Source organism: Pinus tabuliformis, chromosome 7 (genome assembly GCF_031772625.1).
Source record: "Pinus tabuliformis cultivar Carrire ecotype Pingquan chromosome 7, CPIR1, whole genome shotgun sequence".
Lineage (NCBI taxonomy): Eukaryota > Viridiplantae > Streptophyta > Pinopsida > Pinales > Pinaceae > Pinus > Pinus tabuliformis.
The window spans coordinates 107,002,723-107,025,445 of NC_142293.1; positions in this window are offsets into that span (position 1 = coordinate 107,002,723).

A 22,723-nucleotide genomic window follows, 5' to 3' on the forward strand; every position below is an offset into this window, starting at 1 on the left:
ATGCATTAGTGCTTTCAAAAGATAGCTTTCAGGTTAAGCTTCTCAATTCGATAACTTTGGATCAAACCATAGTTGAAGTTCAAAGTTGTCTTCACAAAATTTTGGACCCCTTTATAAATGCATGAAAGGGGTTTCAATAACTTATTAATATTAAAAAATAGTAAACTTAAAATAAAAGTCTTCAGAAAAGCTTCAACAAACTAAGCTAAGATAAAGGATAGATAAATTAGTGATCTATTGTAACAAAAACTGATGATTGTGCTCCAGATTGATTCTTCATCTACTCTTTGAGACCATATATGTCCGTGAGCGGCTTAAAATAGGGGGGATGTACCGGTTGCATGCACATTTGTTTCGTAAATTTTGTATCACTAAGTGATGGAAGAAGTTGCACTACTACATTCGAGAGACACCTCATCACGAGCCACTAACGATGTCGTTTCACTACGAAATTCCAATAACTTTCAAGGTTTTCTTGTGATAAACTCTGCACATTTTCAACCTTCTTCTTAGATGTTTCCTGCCAAGATTATTTTAAATTTTTTACATCTGGCAAGGTGTACTTCGAGCATTACTGTATTAGATTGGCCTGCAATAAGGTATCTATAATGTATTTGGTGAAATTTGAGGCAAGATTTATGTCTCTTATAATATCCATTTCTTCCTGTTTCATTTTTATGTCCCAATCACCTAAAATGATATCCCTGAGCACTGCCTTGCCAATCTATGTACTCAGAGATTTTCCCATCAATTTCTTCATAAAACATCCTCAAACTAGAGAGTTGGTTTACTAAAGAATTGTTCGTCTTTCACAATTCATGAATTATAGCCAATTTGTGATAGAAGATAGCCTATTGATTTGTTAGGAGTATACCCAGTTTCGATGCCTCCTTGGGGACTTCATCTATCTCTAGATTTTCACTCAACTGATTTATCCTTTGTTGCAATTGCAATATCTATTCATATTTGTACTTTACTTTGAATTCAAATTGTAGATTTAAATTATTAAAAATTTTCTGTAACTCAGTATGGTTTGGTTTCCATTTTTGCTCGATTGCTTGATTTTCAACCTGAATTTTTTTTTTTCTAATTGAACAAACCTTTGATCTTTTTCTTTTATCAGCAGTTGTACTTCTGCAGCTTTATCAATGGTAACACTTGCATAACCTCCTGCAAACTGAGATAATCTGTTCAATTCCTCGTCAGGGGTTGTTTGAGCTCCTTTCCAGAGAACTTGAAAAGGAGTTTCATTTGAAAATAGTGCTTGTGATTGTTCTAAATTTCTTTTCTTTCTTTACCTGCTCATCACTGCTTTATGTTATGGACTATAAAATATGTACAAAGGTGGGATTTCTTCAATCCTTAGGACTATCTCGGTAGTAGGGAATGCCTAAATTCTTTCCATATCATGAGAAACAATGGATTTATCAACAATTTTAGCATTAATGTTCTTCTCAGGAGTCTCAGGAATAGTATTCCCTTGGGAAGCCTCAATAGTAAACAAGGTTGTCCCTGTAGTTTTCAGAAGCTGCTCTGTCTCTTTATTGATTGTAACTCTTTCATATTGGCTTACATGCCTATAAACTGAGTTTCTTCAGTTGTCCAAACACAATTGAACTCCTCCCATACTTCATCTAATTATTTCTCATCTTTAATTTCGCTTGTTTTCTCAACAGCTATAGTAGCTGTTTCAGAGACTTGGGAAATAATTGGAGCCTTTGAAGAGAAGGTTGATGTGTTTGAAACTTCTGAGTTCTGTTGAGATCTTTTTGACATAAATTCTGGAAAATGGGTTATTCTTTGTTGATGATATTGATTGAATCAATTCGTCAAGACTTAGACAATATGCTACCAATTTTTCTACCATAGAATACTCTGGAACCATTTCAAACAAATCATCGAACTTGTCAGGCTCGTTTGAAAATTGTTTGAGCTTAGCCTGTGCTGTAACTTCTTTCGTGACTCCATTAGGGTCATATGGCCTGGTTTATATGGTTGCAAAATTAAAGGATTTTGATTGTTCAATTTCAAGCAGGGATTGCTTGAAATTCTCTAAGGCATAGGTACCACAGGAGATAGGAAAAGATGGAAAGGAAGTTTTCTTGGCATCTTTAAGCACTTCATTCAAGCACTTACCAATTGTTTGATAAGTAATTTCCATGGCCAGCAATTTATCCAGGACAAAAATGGGGCAAAACATGAGGATGGGCAAGGCTACCAATAACTCAAATGTAAGTAAATGACTCTTCTGCAAACTACTTTCCTAACCGCTTTAAGTATCTATTGGCTTATGCAGTGAATCTAGGGGATTTAATTTGAAATACCTATTGTTGGATAGGGAGCATGATCTCATGACATATTTTATTGAAGTGAGAATGATATTTGGTTTCCCAAAGGATATCAAGATAAATAGATATAGGAGTAGGAAATTGGTCTGTCAATTTCCATCCTAGAGATGGAAAATCATAAGAAAAGAAAATTGTGTCCATGACATAGGTGCTCATAAAGAAAGTAGTCACTCTCTCAAGAACATTGTGCTTTTGTCTATAATTTCAGATTTGAGTGATCAAATTACTGGACAAAATAATCACCCAATCCATGATATATCCATCAACAACGGCTTCTATTAATGACACCCATTCTTCAAAGAATTTTTGTGTATTTGGGTAACCATAAAGGTGACATAACATAACAGCAATATGAGAGGAAGAGCCAACAATAGAGGCTAATGAATACATACCCCTTTCCTCACACTTGTGCTTGTTTGGATCCCTTCTCCATTCTTTGATCAACTCCACAGGATTTAGATTCTCTTGCATGAATTTTTGAATGAATTGCGTATCATATTTCTTCTAAGGTTGAGGTAGATGATACATTTTCCTAAAATCCATAGCTTTAAAAGACCCAATAACTGTCTTCTTTGGAGTTATAAATACTCTATCCATAGTTTCCAAATGGTTAATAACCCATCTTACCATATCTGTATATGGCAAAATTTTGGGCAGGCAACAATTTTGTGGAGAAATGAATTTACAACATCATTCCATGCGTCATTATTATTTGGAAGAGAACCATCAGCATTAGCAACCTATTTCATGATTATTATTTGATTCTCATCCTCGATTAGTTTTTATATTGCCTCCCAAGAGGAGGAACTTGCATCCAGAGTGCATGTAGTATCTATAAACAAAGGAGACATCTCAGACACTTCTTCAGGAGGAAAGATGGGTTCTTTCTGTATTAAATGCTTTCTCCTCGCCTTGATTATCCTTGACATGTCGTTTAACTTGTCTTTATTAGAATTGACCTATTAAGAAATAGACCAAGATAAGTAACAAGAACTTGAAAGATGCAAAGAGTTATGTTACTTCAATGCGATCCTTATGGAAAATCCTTTCACATTAACTCAAAATTATTACAAATCATAAGAAAACCTTGAAATTACAACAACTGAGAGTTAGATCTCCCACTCGATGACTTATTTTTGTTTCTGTTATGGGACCGTCCTCGTATAGACAAGGCATCACCATTTTGGCTTTCCATATTTTTTTGTCTCATCTCCTCCATCAACAAGGATGAGACGATTTCATCAAACTGCAAGGTAGTTGCATTGCTACCTATTGCAATAACTATACTATCCCACGAATTTGGTAGAGAACACAACAAACTGATGCACTTATCTTCATATGAAATTTTAGTATCAATAGATGGTAAATGACTTACCATAGTATTAAATGAATTCAGATTCTCTGTCACTGAGTCTCCATCTTTCATCCTCAGGTTATATAGCTTTTTCTGTAGGAATAATTTATTCACCAGAGACCTAGATTGGTACAAAGTCCCTAACTTGTCCCACAAAGCCTTCACCATAGCTTCCCCTGATACATTTAGCAATACTGAATCTGAGACACACAATCGTATTGTGCTCTTTGCCTTCCGGTCCAACTTCTTCCATTCTTCATCGGACACTCCCGTTGGTTTAGTACCCAGATCTACTGTGATCCACTGATCTTTATCCACCAATAGATCCTCCATCTTGAGTTTCCACAACTCAAAACTCTGACCATTAAATTTATCGATCTCTATCTTTCCACTGCTCGCCATCTTCTTTCACCACCAGAGTCGATCTCGCAGATCTCCCACTGAACAGGGTCTACCACAGGCCCGAGTGAAACCGCTCAGCAACAAAGGCATCCCCTTGAAGCCAAAACAACTCTAATACCAAATGTAGGTTTTAACCCCATACAGAAATTACCTACATACAAATTCTAAAACACATAAAATGAACAGTGCGAGAGCATAACACATAAAACACATATACATAGAGATTTTCCCTTGGATCCCAAAACCAGGATTACTAGCTTGATTTTTTTCATTATTTTCCTTTCAGTGTTACAATACATATTTATACATACCGAAGCATCCAATACCATGGACTGAAAAACCATAGCATCCAAAACCATGGACCCAAAACCATCGCGTCCAAAAACATGTGCGCAAATCATGCACAAAACCGTAGGTGGGTCCAACCAACCTAACATAGGGTCCAAAACCAAAATTTTCTGTGGCACTACCTCGGACCCCATAAAATGGGGTTATGGGTGCCCCTCAAACCCTCTGTGACCTCCCCCCCTCTAACACCCGGTTAACTACGTGGGCTAGCTGCGAAAAGAATATAACATAACCCAACATATTTAACTTGTTACCATGATCTGATTCTTCATCTTGTCCTGATGATGAACCACACTTGCTGGTTCGAAACACGTCAACATATTGCTGAAAGAATGTCTCAAAAACATTAATACATTTAGTAAAATCCATTTGTGAATAATTTTCAATTTGAGAAGAAACATAATTTGCTAAAATAGTAGATTCCTGAGCTGTAAAACTTCCAAAGAATAATTTCCAAGGATGTTATTTGTAAAAACTACAGGCTCATTTTCTTCATCCAAATCAACAACCAAGTGTTTCATACTATTTTCCCTGTCTACCCAAATTTGATTTTGTTTTCCATTTTAAGGAAGCCATATATGCGACCAATCTGTGGCAAAATAACCATGAAATTTCTCAGAGCAATCTATGCTTAAGATAAGACCATAAAATTCAGGAATATCAACAATCAAAATATCAATAATCTAACAAACCTTTGAATTTGAGGATAATCTTATTAAAAAACATTTTAATTCTCCTAAGACTGTTATAGCACCATTTACCACTCTTGGTAGATTTGATGCTTTGGTTATGGCCCAGGGAAACCCTTCCTTTCTAGACTTGGTCCCAAAATCTAAAAAATGATGTTTTATTTCCTATACACTACTTTTACCTATGTTAAATGCGTGTAAAAGCAGGTCAGTATATACCCAACCCATGTATATGTGTTAAAACACTTTAAAAAATATATCTCCTTAATTTCGGGTGGATTTTATGGGTTTTACCTGTTACTCACCTATTATAGCCCATGGCACAACTATTTCCCAACTGGTAAAAAAAAAAAAAAAAAAAGAAGAAGAAGAAGAAGAAAGAAGAAAAAAAAGAAGAAGAAGAAGAAGAAGAAGAAAAAGAAAAAGAAAAAGAAAAAGAAAAAGAAAAGAAAAAAGAAGAAGCAAAAAAAATGCAAAAAAACTATAAAAACTAAAAACAAAACAAAACCAAAAAAAAACAAAAAACAAAAAACAAAACAAAACACCCCCCCCCCCCCCCCCCCCCCCAAAAAAAAAAAATAAAATAAAATATTTTTTTTTTTTGTAGAAGTATAAATAAACCTCCATGGGAAGGCCTAAAGAGAGAAGAGAGGAGATATTGATAGTATAGTTGATTGATCCCTGATCAAGTTTGAGGAAATCCCTGTGCCTCCTTCACTCCCCAAGCTTTAAGAAATTCTTGTTTCCTCTTTTGAGATATCCTTCATCCCTCTTGTGATATCCTTGGGTATGTTGATGGAGGAAGATTGCTGAGGCCGAGATAGGATGAACCCAAAGGATGGTTCAGCTTGGAGCTGGAGGAAGACTCAGGTTGTAGTTTTCCATCTTTCTTGTAGCTTACATCAACAAAGAAATTTTATTATGTTCCTGATATTTATCATGTTTATACATTGATTCATGTTGTGATTTGGTTATAAATCCTATATTAATGTGTAATTTTTCAGTTTCTTATATGATCTAACGTATATATCATGAATATACTTTATGTTATTGATGTTGTATATGTTTTTCTTGGATAATTTACATGTTTCAAAGGCATCAGAAGGAGCAAAGTGTTTGAATCCTATGGGATCTACCCAAACGTAGCACCTCTGAGTAAGGTCACTTCTTCCTAGTTCAGTAGTATATATAAGCATTTAAATTGTTTGTCTATGCATTTCTTGTTGTTGTTTTCCCTTCGCTCTGTTGGGGTTTTCAACCCATGACCCTAGGGTGTTCCCACCCGCAACAGAATTGGTGACTCCACTAGGAAAAACATTCTTGCTTTTCCTAGTTTGGGTTGTTTGTTCTCAATCAGGGTGTGTTTTCTTGATTTCTTGCTTTTACAGTGTTATTTGACTTATTAGCTTCCCAGGCATCAAGTCTGATCTTCTGGATCAAGCCTTAATTTGTTTTTATTGATTAAGTCTTTGATACGCTTTTTTCTTGGAGTACATTCGCATATACACACTAGTTTCCTTAAGTAGACTCACATCTACGCAAGTTTCCTGTATTTGAAACGCGTGTGCATGCCTTTGTGTATTTACACAGTTGCGTATACATAATTTTTTATTGTTTTTTCAAAATATTTTACTCAGTTAGGTCTATTGCCTAGTGACTTCTATTATTTTTTTGGTCATCCATGTTTGTAGAACTCTGTTCTATTGCAATTTTTCATTTTCAAATCTCCTTCTCAATGAAACGCCTAGTTGGCCCAAGATTACTTTTTGAGCAAGTTTTTGGTTTGTGTCTTGGGTTCAAGGCTTCCGTCTAAAGTTCTTGGATGTTCTAGTTTTCTAGAACAAGAAATTGGCTTTGATTTCGTTTATAACCCAGATTTGAAATTGCATTGCTTTTCTATCCTTTTTGTTTGGCCTTATTGCTTTTCATGCTTTTTGAGTGTCTCTTTGGAAATATTGAGAGTTTTTCTTTCTTGGCATTTTGTCGATTTGCTAAATTATTTTGCTACTGTTCAGATCAGTTTCTACGAGTTGGTAATCCTTCTTGTTTCAAGTCTCATTTATTAATGAGTTTTATAACTTGCGAAGTGTAAGGATTGCTTTTTCTTGTTTCTTGATCTTTGGAATTTAGTTCTTTTTGTGACCTCAAAAGTTTCGTTAGTTTCCTTAAAAGAAAAAGACAAAAACATATCTTTTGCCTTTCTTTTTCTTTCCAACATTTTGGTTTTTTGATTTCTTTTGACTTCATTTTTGGGCAATTGTGATCTTTGTATCAATTTGTTTTGGTTGGTTTTGAGGGAAATTTGTTTTTAAAATTTTTACCCTCTTCATTGTCAAGTTGTCTTATTGACCTTATAAAGGAACACTTTCACTTATATTGTGAGTATTCATAGGATCATGCATCGTCATTTAAATTTGCATTAGGTTAGTTTGCATCATAAGCATTCTTAGTCTTTTTAGATTTTGAGTGCATGTGGAGTGTTTATGAAAAGAAAAGAAAAAAGAAAAGTATTTTTATTATATAAGTTTTTCATAGAACCAAGTAGAAATCCCCCTTCATCAAAAGAAAATAACTACATGCATATAGTTAAGTTTCTATTGGTTTCTTTTGCATCAAAAAAATCATCAGTTAAACTCTCGTTATATGCTTCACTTAAAGAACAACCCTCTAAAATCAAACGATCTAATAAAAAGAAATAAAACCTTTTTATTTTGTCATTAACAAACACCAACAAGTATAAGTTATTTAGGGCCTTGGAATAGGTGAGAAGAGAGTTAACTCTCCAAGGCCGCTCATATTGTCAAACATAGAAGTTGAATAACAAGCGAAATCCAGTATCGTTAGAAAGATTGGGAGAGCTCCATGACTGGGAGTTAAGCACGAGGGAGAATGAAGACAAGGAAGAGAGATACCCCCTCTCCTAATTTTTGGATCCCACCTCACGACCTTTCCACCTGACTTTTGATATGAACTAGTGCCCATAGTTGCCTTTCCTAGGAATCACATAGGTAGTTGAAGAGGAGAATCTCATGGCACCTGAGGTATACATTGCATCACATTCATCAATACTTCTGGAGGGTACCCTTGCAAGGATTGGGTGCTTGCACGGGGAAAGGCTGTTGTTTGGAGGTCAATGTAAATGTTTCTGATACCTTCACTAGTAGGCCTAGGGCATCATTACCCCACACTATTTTCGGAAGGCCCTTGATTATCGCTTTCTTGTATTTTGGTGTCTAACCCTCATTACCCAAAATGTAAATACTTGGAAGTAGTTTGATTGATTGTATCTTTAGGGATTTTTTAGAGAGTGCTCTTTGCTCCTAGTTGGCCTAGCTTTACAATTTTTTTGAGTCTCTAATTAGATTTATTAAAAATAATTAAAAGTGGCTAATCGACTAGTTCATCGATCTAGGAGGCTTCGTGGACTTTCACCTACGAGTCTTGAGCCTTCTCCTTGAAGGTGTAGGAGAAATTCTGCCAGTGATTTTCAATCAGTGGTAGCAGACACAACAGAGATTGATCCTCTGGTTGGAGTTATTGATTCATGAGATAGACCTGGTACAAGTAGAGAGTTGGAGAGGAGCACTCTAGTCCTTTCAAGAGTCCTCTTCCAGTTGGAAGAATTTATTGAGCTCAAAGAGCTTCTAGAGTCTCTTTTGAATCCTAATTCTACTCTTCCTACTGACCACCCGGAGGTTTTACTATATGTTGGGACTCCAGCCAACAAGCCTTCAAGCCTAGGTTTCTTTTGATCTTTTCCTTCGACGACCACTGCTGGAAGCATGGTGTCCACCATGAGTGTAGGAAAAATTTTAATAACCACCCTAAATTTATATGTATAATAAATGAGAAATTCCCCATGATACATAGGAAAAATGGGAGGCAATTTTATCAACAATATAATATGTATATATAATTTTTTTAGTGAATATTTGACTAGATTATATTATCTTGTAAAGTAATGGCTAATATTTCATTGAATTATAAAATCTTGTAAGATCTTGGCAAATATTTCACTGAATAATAAAACATTGTGAAGTCTTGGTGAATGTTTTGTTAAAGTATGGAACCATATATGATAATAGGAAAACATATTCATTAAACTATAATAAACTAACATACATGTTTGGAAAAAAGAAACATATTTTCTCTTCCTACAAACAATGTTGCAAGTTTCAGTGGCCATGTTTGTCAAGGTTCTTACTGTACACTCTTTCATGTCCTTCTATTATTTTTTATAATATTCCACAATAAATTTCTTGTAGGTGTTGATCTTGACCACCAGTTTTGTTAAGGTAGGAGAGATTAATCTTGTCTCTACCACTTTTGTGAAGCTATCAAATTTCTTTCTTATTCCATAGACTCCAACTACGAGATAAAAAAAATAAAATAAAAAAAATCAAGTTTGTTTACCCCAACACACCAACAAGTAGCAAGCCGCAACTATATAATATAAGAAAGTAGTAGTTATCCCAAAGGCTTGAAGGGGATCTAATCGAAAGAAGTGACCGTTTTCAGAAGCCTTACAATCAATATATAAATATATAAATGTAGATTTATTATTATTTTAACTGGAAATATTCAATTAAATACTAATATTTAATTACGTCTCTCCCAATCTAAATTTCTTATTAGCATAATTCATTACCTGTCGTGGCGGAAAAAGTCATTTGGGCTAACACAACTGACCTCCCTAGGAGTATAAACTCGCTAGCGACAAACAAGACAAAATGGAGTGATCTTTCTCTAAATCTACCTTTTACAACATGAAAAGTACAAGTGTTTAGGCTTACCTTATTCCAAAACGCTATTGTTGTAGTCCGTTCTTGGCAATCCGGATGAGCTCTTCCTTCAAGTCAATTCCTGCAACCACAAACAATCAAACAATTACCGAGCACTTGTATTTCATATAATAAAACATAGATTCAACATGCAGACCAAGGAACACATGAAATAACTCATTAACATAAGCTATTGAGAAAAATAAACCAGTTTGTATTAATAACGAAACAAAGAAACTCTTACAACCTGGCCTTGGTGTTGTGCAAGTTCCTCCCAGGGTCCATCAAGTGTCTTCCTCTACTTTGACAAAGCTCACCCACTTCCAAGTAGAATCATGTAAAGACAATCTCTCCTCACAAAGGTTCTAATGGAAGACCTAAATCCTGCAGCATTTACCCAAAGAAAATGTATAGCTCCAACCTCTCCTCCTTCTGGCTCAATGCCTTTATTTATAGTGCTGTAAAGAGGTTATTCAGGTCCACTATCAATGGGATCATCCCCCTCTATGGGTGGGATAGCTCCCTTATTGATGGGATAAGTCCCCTCTTAATAGAGATACATGAACCAACTGGAGGCGCATCCATTTCATCAAACCGACCTCTAGAATGTTCTAGAAGTAACCACAAGTAACTTTCTCAAGATAAAACTTGCGCATTTTGCCTTTTACAGGAGGACGCACCTGTTCTTTAACATACAGAGCGTCCATGGACGCAGTTTTTGTGAACATGACCTGCGTCCCCGCAGGTAAGGCTAGAGAGAACCTGCGACCCCAGAGATAAACATAGTTTTTACAAGACTTTCTCTCTTCTTTGAGTTTGAGATGGATAACAAAGGCATAGACTTGCCTAAGAGGGTAGCATGACTGTTGATTTTGAGCCATACTAACTGTAAGTAGTCAAGGTGTCATTTTTTAGTGTAACAGATTGCCCCCTAAAGTGCGAAGCCTGGAATAGATTGGTGTTTTATAATTCTAGGAAGGGTGAAGCGCTTTATCATTTCAAGGATTGACTTGTGGATGACCTGGTTAGAACCTGCAATTTTCAACACAAAATACATGTATAAGATTATATCATCACTGAGGTAGGCATTCCCATACTCAGATTCAAAACTTTAACTAATGGACTAACTATTCTGATACAGGAATGATCTTGCAGTACATCATTTTATAGACTTTTGTAGACACAGTATGGACGCAGCCATCTGTTTATGATTAGTCTACATAGATAATGAATACAAAACTCCTCGCAGCCTGGATGGTAGAAACTAGATCCAGGGTCTTCACTCCTACCTCCCGAATTGGTACGATTCTAAGCATGTGATTAAATGATTTGATGTCGAACATGTTAGAAACCACTTGATTACCAGTCGATGATGTGAACTGTTAACAAGCGTGAGAGAGACCACCAGTAATGTCAATGGTTCTCAAAGTACCAAGCACAACCCGTGAAATGTGAATATATGTTCTGATGTCGAACACTCCACGGAATCCTTTGATCGAAAGTCAATGATGTAAACTGTCGTCAAAGGCGAGAAACCTGCCATTGATGCATGCAGACTTCAAGGTACTGTCGATTCCTAAGTCATCTTTCTAGATAATGTGTCGATGTCGATAGAAAGCGACTCGTTGCAGGCAAGCCCGCAACATGAAATCATTGTTCAAGTTGAAGAAATGTTGCTGTAAGGACTGACTCAGGGATGGTCGAATGGATGACAAGTATTTTGCAGATGAAAGTTTTGCTTGCAGACCTCTTGAACACATAACGACACGACAAATGGTTTGGTGACGAATAACTCAAAGTTAACCCCTGAACCCGGTTAAAGATTTTCAAAGTGATTTGGTCAACTGTGAGGTAAAAGATTTCCCAACCCAGGTGAAATGCAAAAGTGTCGTGTCCAAGAGTGGTAATAAAGTTTCGTTTGAGACAAAAGGTGACAAATAGGTTCATTCTTCTCTCTTTTCCCCCACCATTTCTGGCAAGTACCTCTTTATTTTTATCAAGCTTGAGGAGGATAACATATGCTTGGTTATAAGCTCATCCTTCGGACGAGTCCAACCTAGTTTAAATTCGAACCCTAGGAAGGAATGGTTCGTTCCTGTTTGTAATTGAACAGGTCCTTTACTGTAAAAGTTTAACGAGCCCAGTATAGGAGAAACTCGGCGTTTTTCATTTTTAGAGAGTCTGAAAAACTTAAGGAAACTCCACGTTGAACTTTTTCGTAAGTTTGTGTCCCTCAAGCCCGAAAAAGTATAAAATAATACCTGGGGGAACCGCTTGATCTTGCGACCAAGGAGTACTTTCATAATAGTGTCGTTGACCTGAAAAGTAAAAAGTGATCAAAGACACGTCGTTTTAGTTCCTTATCGAGTTTGAAACGACAAAAACCCGGCAATCTTTTCCTGATTTTACGGTCAGAAAAGAGCTAAAAGGGAACCGTCTTTTAATTCCGTTTTAACGAGTGTAAAAGAAACACTCGGCGATCTTTTCATGTTTTAGGAGTCAGAAAAGGGCTTAAAAGATGACTCTGATATTTTTATTAGTGAAAATTACAATTTCCCTCGAAATCCCTTTGTCCTGCACAAAAGCGACACATTACTCATACCTGTTTAAAATAGGCAAAAATATGTCGAAAAACATCTTTTCATGGTAAAAAATGAACTCATTCATCCAAAAAACCTATAAAAAGACCTTTTACCATGTCATTTTTACCGTTTGACTTTGGAGGTTGAAAAAGGAGCTTTTGACAAGAAACTTCCCGTGGTCGCTGCGGAAAATCTGACCGTCGGAATCGAACGCCGCTTCACCCAGGTATTTTACACATCCTACTCTGCATTTCTATCTGTTTAGAATTTAGTTTTTGGTCTCTGTTTCATTTTTTGGGGGGGTTTTGGGTTCAAAATGCGCCCCTCGGCGGACGCAGGTGCCCTTCGGGTGACCTGCGTCCCCCGACTTTTTCTCACACGGGAAAAAGGTCGGGGGACGCAGTCCGCCTTCAGGCAAGCTGCGTCCGGACGCCCTGTGCTACAAAGCCGGGGTGCGTCCTCCGCAAAGGGCGCATTTCAAAACCCCAACTCTCTCAAAAAACCACCAAATTTGCTCAAATTAATTTGTAATTGACTCTTTTGATGTGCAGGACCTTAAACATGTTAGACTGGAGAGAGAGAGAGCACGTAGAGGACGATGAAGCTGCGATTAACCACCAACCCTCTCTGGATGCCTTAAGAACATGTGGATTGTACAAATATTGGACCATACCGGGCATGAGGGGCCAGGTAAGATTTTTGGAATGGCTGGTTGAGCGATGGAACGTTCAGGATCAATGTTTTTACATTGGAGGGCACCAGCTCGAGATAGAGCCCTCGGATGTATACTTTCTCACTGGCTTGCCAAACAGAGGTGAGCAACTCAACCTTGCGGGGACCAGGCCGGGTGGCCAATCCCTTGATGATCTCCGCGAGGAGTGGTGCAGACCAGGGACTCGCCATAAAAAAGGCGTGGAGATAAAACACATCGCTCTGGCGGAACTTAGAGTTATTGCATTTACGGTCACCAGGATTTGTGGCGCGGCCGCCTTGCACATTGCCTCCGGATCCCAAATGCGGATGGCAGTTGACTGTTACCAAGGCACCATCTTCAACTGGTGCGAAGCTGTGTCGGCTCATATGAAGAGCCAACTAACCAAGGCAAAGAACGGACGACTAAAGACTTTTGGATATGGGCCTATAGTCGTGAGCTTTGCCTTGGAGAGAGTTCCTATGCTGATCCCTCAGCAACTCACTGTTGATGACTTGGGTCCTCGGGAGCCAAAGCTTGTTCGATGGGTTGCGGTGATGGCCCGGCATCCTGACGAGGGTGCTGCAGTGGTTCGATTCTCAGACAGTTACTTCGACTGGCTAGAGGGCCAGCTTTTTGTGATACAAGACTTTCCATATGCCGGAATGGATTTCAGAGGTGATCCGGACATGGTTCTTCCACAGGGAGAACAATGGGACGACAGAGGTACTTTCATTTTCACAAGTTTTCTAATTATGTATTTTTTTATTTTTCATATATATCGTCTCAAAGTAACAGTAAAATTTTAAAAATGCAGATGTTGGACCACAGCGTCCAGCCAATCTCCGGCCTTACGACAGACGACATCCAGCTGCACCGGCACCGGCCCCACAGGACGCGGCTGCGGACGTACTAGCTGAGTTGGAGCATGACCTAGATCGTCTCACGGTAGACATACCTGAGACTTCTATGGACGACATTCCTATCAGGCTTCAACGTTTTGTAGTCGCGGTCCCTGGACCGTTTAGGAGATTTCTGCGCAAGGTAGCCCGCGCAGTGGTGTCGTACAGAGAGCATCACCAGTGATTGACTAGTCACTTTTTGTAGTCACATGTGACATTTTTGACTTTTTGTACTATCATTTTGCCGATCATAAGGTGTGTTAAACCTATGATCGAAGACGATGTATATATTTTTGGACACACTTCTATCTATATCTATATATCACTATTACCGGCTTATCTTGTTTAACATGTATGATGAAATGTCTTTAAATTTACTTGCATGATTATTATAAATGTCTGTCCAACACTCGAGAAGCAATTGCATCTGCTAATGTATTCAGGGACCTTGGAATATGTTGATATTCAATGTAATCAAATTCACGTTCCAAGAGACGCACTCTCAAAAACAACCTTAACAACACAGGATTTCTAATGGCATAAACTCTATTAAGCTGTAATACAACAAGTTCAGAATCTAACCTCACTATCAAACGTCGAATTCCAAATGAAATAGATTCGGATAATAATTCAACCACTGCACTGTATTCTGCAATGTTATTCGTTGTTTGACCGAGGCTTACCCCATGCATAGAAACTAACTCGTCAGAGGGTGAATAGATAACCCAAGCTGCGGAAGAGATATTCCGTGTACTACGACAAGCACCATCAGCAAATCCAATGTATGTTTGGAGAGGCGTCGACATCTACAATATCAAGAGTAAAACCAAGATGAGCCAGAATAATGACGAAAACCACACTCGCTAAACTAAGCACACTGACTAAACTAACACACTTGCTAGCTAGAAAGGAAATCTAACCTATCTAAAAATTTCTCCATCCATCATTTTAAGCATAATACCTCTTTAGGTAAAGTCCATTTCTGGGTTTGCCCAAAGAGTCCCCATCAAAATCAACTAACTCATAAGCCCCTTTTGCTAGCTTTCGCTTTACAATGTAGGGCCCATGCCACATGGGAACGAATTTTCCAGCACCTAGCTTATCGTTCGCTTGATCATATAATAGTACTAGGTCTCCTTCTGAAAAACTTCGAGGGGTTACATTTTTATCGTACTGGGCTTTCATTCGTTTTGCGTGAGTCTCGATGGCTAAAGTAGCGTCACGTCGAGTCTCATCTAATTTAGCCAAGTATAACAACCGTTTCTCCTCTTCGGAAGTAGCTGGAAGTAATTCGACAGCCATTTGAAGTGATGGGATTTCGCATTCAATAGGTAACACAGCTTCTAAGCCATAAACTAGCTGGAAAGGGGTGAAACCTGTTGAATTTTTCACTGAAGTTCGATATGCCCATAGCGCCGAAAATAACATGTTATGCCAATTCGTTCGATGGATACCAATGATCCGTCGAATCATGATGACTAGAACTTTGTTGATTGACTCAACCAAACCGTTGGCTTGCGGATAATAAGGTGTAGAGCTATCGTGGCGCAAACCAAGCTGGCTTGTAAGCTCAGTCATCATGACGTTTCGAAAATGGCTCCCATGGTCAGTAATGATTGCTTGTGGGACACCAAACCTAGTTATGATATGATTGAATACGAAAAGTGCAGCTGTCTTGCCGCTTGCGTCGAATGTAGGCATCGCCTCGGCCCACTTAGTAAAATAATCAACCGCAAGGATGATATACGCATGCCCCCCGGCCGAGTGAGGGTTACAAGTAATAAAGTCAATGCCCCATTTGGCGAATGGACCAGCGGCAATTATAGGGTGGAGAGGAGCAGGTGGAGCGCGCATCTTGCGATCAAACACTTGACAGTTGTGGCATTTTCTGACGGCAAGGATACAATCTTTAAACATAGACGGCCAGAAATAGCCAGCGCGCAACACCTTCTGAGCTGTGGCATACCCAGACATATGACCGCCACATGCTCCAGAGTGACAATCATTCAAAACTCTCTCAGCCTCATCGTGAGTTAAACAACGTCGAAAAACTAAGTCTGCCCCCAGGCGATAAAGTGTATCTCCAATAATTCTGTATTGCTGGGATTGAAACCGAATTTTTCGACGGTCTTCCTTGGAAGCTTCAGGCCGAAAGGTTTGGGTTTGGAGATAGATGATTATATCCCCATACCACGGATCTACAGTGCTAATAAGAAACAAAGATTCGTCCGCAATGGACTCCTCTGCCACAGTCTCTGTGTCAGCACTCGGGAAATCACACATCAATTCCGCGAAGACTAAAGATTTCTTAGACTTGGACTTCTCAAACTCCAAGTCGAACTCTTGCAGGATGACGATCCATTTAGAGTACTTGCCCCCTAGCAGTTGTTTTGTCAAGATATAAATCATAGGGTTGCAATCCGAAATAACAGTAGTTTTGCGGAGAAGAATGTAGTGACGAAAACGCTGGACAGCTTGAACGGCTGCCAGGGCCAATTTCTCCACATGTGAATATTTTAACTCAGTTGGATTTAAGGTTCTGCTAAGGTAATATATCACATGCTCTGCCTTGAATTCATCTTCTTGAACTAACACCATTCCAATGGTGGAATGCGAAGCTGCGAGGTATAAGAAGTAGTCCTGGTTGTAGTTGGGAGGATGCAATAACGGTGCATGGGTCAACGCGTGTTTTAATGCATCAAAAGATTGTTGGGCAATCTCGTCCCAAAAGAATTGTACGTTCTGTTTCAACAACCGTGTAAAACCTTTAGTGACCTCGGCGTAGTTAGGGATGAATCGGCGTAAAAAGTTCGCTTTCCCTTGCAAACTTTGGAGTTGGCGCAAACTCGAAGGAGGAGGCAATTGGATGATAGCCTCGACTTTCGAGGGATCGACGCGAATGCCGGTTTTGGAAACAACAAATCCCAGCAATCGACCTGTTTCTATACAGAAAACACACTTGTGGGGATTCAACCGAATTCGATAATGCCTACACCTCATAAAGATTGCTCGTAAATGGACAAGGTGATCAGCTCAGTGTAAAGAATGAGCAGGCAAATCATCGAGATAGGGTTGCACAATGTGCTTGATGTCATGAAATGCATAAGACATGGCCCGTTGAAAAGTAGCGCCGGCATTCTTAAGCCCAAAAGGTAATTTGCAATAAGCAAATGTCCCCCATGGACAAATGAATGCCGTTTTTGGTTGATCGGCAGGTAGAATATTGATTTGATTATAACCTGAGAAACCATCCATGAAGGAAAACATCTCACTTCCGGCACAATCATCAATTATTTGATCGATATAAGGCGTAGGATAGTTGTCTTTTGGACAAGCTCGATTGATATCCCTATAATCGATACAGATTCTTATTGTTCCTTGTTTTTTATTGACGGGAACAATATTCGATACCCAATCCGTTAACGGGATCGGATAAATGAAACCTGCTTTCAACAGCTTTTCGACTTCTGCTTTAATTGCAGCTGCTTTTCGAGGGTGAATCTGACGCAACCGTTGCCGAATGGGTTTAGCATCCGGGTAGGTTTTGATTTCATGAACAACAATGGCAGGATCGATTCCTGGCATTTCTTCGTAGGACCAGGCAAACACGTCGCGGAATTCTTGGAATAGGGCCTTGTAAGTTTCAATTTCTTCTTCAGTACATGCGGCACCTATATGAATGTTCTCCTTAATTCCGGGCTTCACTGAAATATCAATGGGAACAGTACGAGAAATATTCCCTAAATTCAGCTCTGAATCAGAATGTTTCGTTGGATCCTGAGCGTCTTTGACATAATCAGCGGTAAAGATAGATGAAAAATCATTTTCAAATGCATCGCCCTTAGGTAAAAACGAAGATCTGTGATGGAGATCTTCCCATGGTAGATCATCTACACTTAGGATTTCGCGAAGTTGTTCGTCAGATGACACTTCTTCGGGAAACGTTATCCGTTCTAAAGGTGAGGTGAAAAGTGACTCTTCACTGACCACATTCATTTGATCGGGTTCGGTTGAATGAAAATCAGTAAAAGACATAAGAGCTTCATAAGCAATTTCATATGGACTCAACGGCATAACATCACCGAGTGAATCTAGCTCAGAGTCAGAGGGAACATACCAAGGATCATCATAAATAATGTTTTCTGACGTGATCATATGAATCGTTGCAAACGAAGGATCTACATTGAGTGGAGGGAGAGGAAAAGTTCCCAGTAAACCGGAATCCTTAACTAAACCTACACCAATGTCCCTATAAGGGATTGTCGTTTTACCAACATGTTGGATAGTTTCTGAAGAGGATGGGTCGGATGAAAAGTATGTCAGCTGATCAATAGTCACGATCTTACCGTTATGTGGGAATTTAATGACTCTGAAGACCGATGAAACGACCGCTGTCATAGCATATGACCAACTTCGACCCAAAAGAAGGTTGTAGTCTAGAGGGGCATCAACCACTTCCACATCCAGACTAACGGTTTTACCTTCGACCCCTATAGGCAATTCTTGTAGAATACCAAACGGACGGAACCCACGGCCATCAAAGGCCTTAAGGATGGTGGGGGATTGGTTCAACGAAGGAGAACCAAGCGATCTCCAACATTGAATCGACATAATACACGTAGAAGCTCCCTCATCAATCACAGTCCGATGAATAGGCCTGTTTTTGACTATCACTGGGATTTGGAAAGCCATTTGATGGGGGAGACGAGGTGTACTATTTTCTAGATCAAAGATCATTAGGTTCGGGTCCTGAACATCGACAGCTCCGATAGCCGACAAAAGCAATTTTCGTTGCGCTGGACATGATTGCAGCACTTCGAGTGCCGACATTGCTGAAGGTGAAACAGCTAAGTCTTCAACAATGTTGTAATTCTGGGCTGCTCTCGCATGTGGGTTGAAAGCAGACCTTCGAAGTACACCCTTGGCGGGCGGCTTAATCACTAAGTCTGGGTTAGGTTTTTCGATCTGTAGTGGATCGGAACCAGGAGTTGAGGTTGATGGGTTAGAGTGAGAAGATTCTGCTTCTTTACCATCAACAGGAGCCTTACTACCATAATCTTGCGATCGAGTCGCAATCCTGACATGAGACATCATCAAAATGGGTTCTTCACTGGCATTCGAAGAAGAACCTATCATCTTATTTTCCTGCTCGGGAAATGGATTCTTTAACACAGCAGGAGTGGGAGAACCTTTAACTATTTTCACTACCTCGGCCCGATGAGGGCAGTCTCTCGTAAAATGATCTTCTTCACAAATGAGACAAGGATAACGAGGTTTGCGCTTTTCGTCATTGGTTTCCGATTTTTCTGTTTTCTCCTTTGGAGCCTTGTCTGCTTTGGCCTTCTTCTTTCCTTTCTTCTTTCCACCGTTTTTTGGTTTGGCCGTAGATGACTCTACGGCGTGAATGTCGGCGGTGAGTTCAGGAGAAGACTCTCCTGTCGGAGAATCAGGCAAAGTGATAATTGGAGTAGTTGAAGCCTTGGAAGACTTCTTCTTGCTCTTCGTAGTCACGATACCAATCATACCATCAGCGGCATGAGATCCCGAAGGAGCAGCAGCGATTTGGTTTGATTTGGGAAGATCCGGTATTTTCTCGTGTAACGTACCCGACTGAGTATAAACTAAGTCAAGGTATTGTGCTTGAGCAATGACTTGCTCCTCAGTAACTACTCCGGCCTTAGCTACATCTTCAGTAATTCGTGGTAATAATGATTTTACAAACCATTCAGCTAAGATTTGGTCCGGGATAAAAACTTTCACTAATCTTCTTCGACGTCTCCACTCATGGATGTGATCAGAAATGTACGTGGATGTCGATTGTTTTAGCGAAGTTAATAATTCTGTACCATTATCGTATCTGACTGGTAACTGAAAATGAGTTAAGAATGAAGTAGCTAACTGGCTAAAGTTGTAAAAAGAAGCCCGTGGCAACTCAATGTACCACTTGGCTGCGAGACCAATGAGTGTACGCTGGAAAAGACGTAAGCGGATGGAATCATCTGAGATGGAGTTTGATGCACACCAGAGGTGGTAAGTCATCACGTGATTAGATGGATCCTCTCCAGACTTACCTTCGAACTTGGGTATATCGCTGGGCAACTTATTTGGCATTGGCGGCCAGAACTGAAGATATTGAATTGGATCGTTTGTTAGGCGCGTCAAGTCGGGTAAATCTAAAGTTGCAATAAAAGGTAACTGCCGGTTAGGATCTCTAAAATTCTGAGTCACAATACCAGCCCCAGGAGGAGGATATCCAGGATAACTAGGAACAGGAATCGCATTGGGATATTATATCCTCCTGGAAAACCAGGATTAACCGGACCGTACTGGGGTTGCTGAGGTTGTTGATAAGTGTACCCAGGATACGGTTGATACTGGTAAGCCGGTTGTTGGGCAGCTTGCGCAGGTTGATACGGTCCCTGGTACGGAGGTTGAACAAATTGAGGTTGAGTAGTAACAACCGTACTTGTACCAGGTGGTCCTACAGGCATCTGGACTGTGGTTTGGACCGTAGGTCCAGACAACGGAACAGATGTCTGAGGAGTGGTTACAGGGACTGTAGAAACCGGAGCTGCCGATACTCCAGAAGTAAGCATGGTAGATGAAGCGGTAGTTGCTGCAGCCGTGTGAGGTGGAGTACCAGGTGCAATTGGCGGCTGAGTAACTACCGAAGTTACAGGGGTCTGAACACTTGACTGGACAGGTTGCGGTTGCTGGGGTGGACCAGGAACTACAGGTTGTCCTGCTTGAGGTGCCGACTGTATACTTGGCTGCAACATCTGTTGACCTTGTGACGGATCCCATGTTAACATTCCAGGGTATTGACTCGTAACAGGTTGAGGATACTGAGATCCATAACCGTATTGAGGATAGGGTTGATAACTGTAAGGTGCAGTCCCATATGACTGTCCTTGAGGTGGTTGATAACTTTGACTGGGGTATTGACCCGTAGGTTGATAACCTTGAGGTAAATACGAGTACTGGGGTTGACCTTGACCTTGGGGTTGGTATCCTTGAGGTTGATACCCTTGGGGTTGATACCCTTGGGGTTGCCATCCTTGAGGTTGCCATCCTTGAGGTTGATAGTGATACTGGGGTTGACTTTGGGGTACATATTGAGGCTGGGGTTGATACCCTTGAGGTTGCCCCCCAGACACGAATGAAGTACCTTGAGGTTGCCCCCCAGGCATTAACGAAGGTTGCCCCCCAGGCGGTAATTGGCCACCTTGAGGTTGGTTAACGGGAGTTGAACCTGACATCATATAAACTTCACCTATACTCAATGGTACATTACCACTGTTTCCAACTAATAACCCATGATCAATGGGTTGAGGAGATGCTCCCGCAAAGGTACCAGAAAGTGATTGATACCCAGCAGGAACAGAAGGACCGCCATGTAAAAATGATTCAGGACTTTGTGAAAACACAGATGACTGACCAGACATATTTACAGGAGAATGAATTCCTCTAGGTGGAACCGGAGTACGAGGTGTAGAAAAACCTACTGAGTTGTCTAAAAAATTGGTTAATGCAAGGTACCAAGATTCACTTCTAGGAGGACTGTAAAAGATGGATTCACGCTCCCTTAGATCAAGGGTAATTAGATCTTCAGAATCAGAAACGCCTATTTCTTCCTCTGGAACAAGTTCTTCTATAGCAATTAATCCAACAGGAAGATTTTCGGTGATAATTCTTTCTATTCTTGGTGAATCAGGAACACTAGGAGTTGGAGTAACAGGTTCTGAAATTTCAGGTTCTTCGCCTGTTTCACTGGCAGATGAAAAACTACCAGCAAGCTCGGAAACTGTAACAGCTTCGGGATTGTAACCTGTTTCTAAACTTTGGTAATCTGGATGGACTACCAAGGAAGATTCTCCTTCTTCAGGTGATCCTACTCTACTGCCACTAGGAGGAGTTACAAGGACCTTTAACCCTTCTAAATGACCCGGAATGTCTTCAGGAGATTCACCCCGCGATTTACGGAGTTTTCTTAACAAATCTATTCCGGTAACAATCTCAGGAGACTTGCCCCGAAGTCTACGGGACTGTCTCGGTAATTCCGCCACAATTAAAGATTTTAACTACAACACACGAAAACAAAATAAAAAATTTCAAATCAAACCACCTAAGTCTTCTAAAGAACCAAACAAATTTGAAGCATACGCCTAAATAATCTAGAGTGTCAAAGCACACACAAACAGTATCTTCCGGACCAAAAGCGCTAGTTGGTGATTAGGCCCAACCTCGCAGGATTCAGTACAGAAATGGTGGGTGGAACAGTTACGCCGACAACCTGCTTAATGAATAGACTGGACCAAGTACCTCCACTTTAACCGTCTCGAAGTGAAGCGTACCCCCCAGAAAATCCAAGTGAGTATAGCCGACGTCTGCTCCAGGTACAGTGGGACCTTCCCTCCACCGTCACCTTGGGTAGAATCCTAGATATTATGGCCACTAAGGTTACCAATCACAACAATTACACCTGGGGGAACAGTCTAAACTCCGACAGCACGCAAGGGCAGAGTAACAAGCTCCAATCCCCTTACCGGCTCCTTGACAGTAATCCAAGGTTTACCGATAAGTGACCCCTGGCTCCTCGACAATGGTTAATCCGAGGTTTACCGTT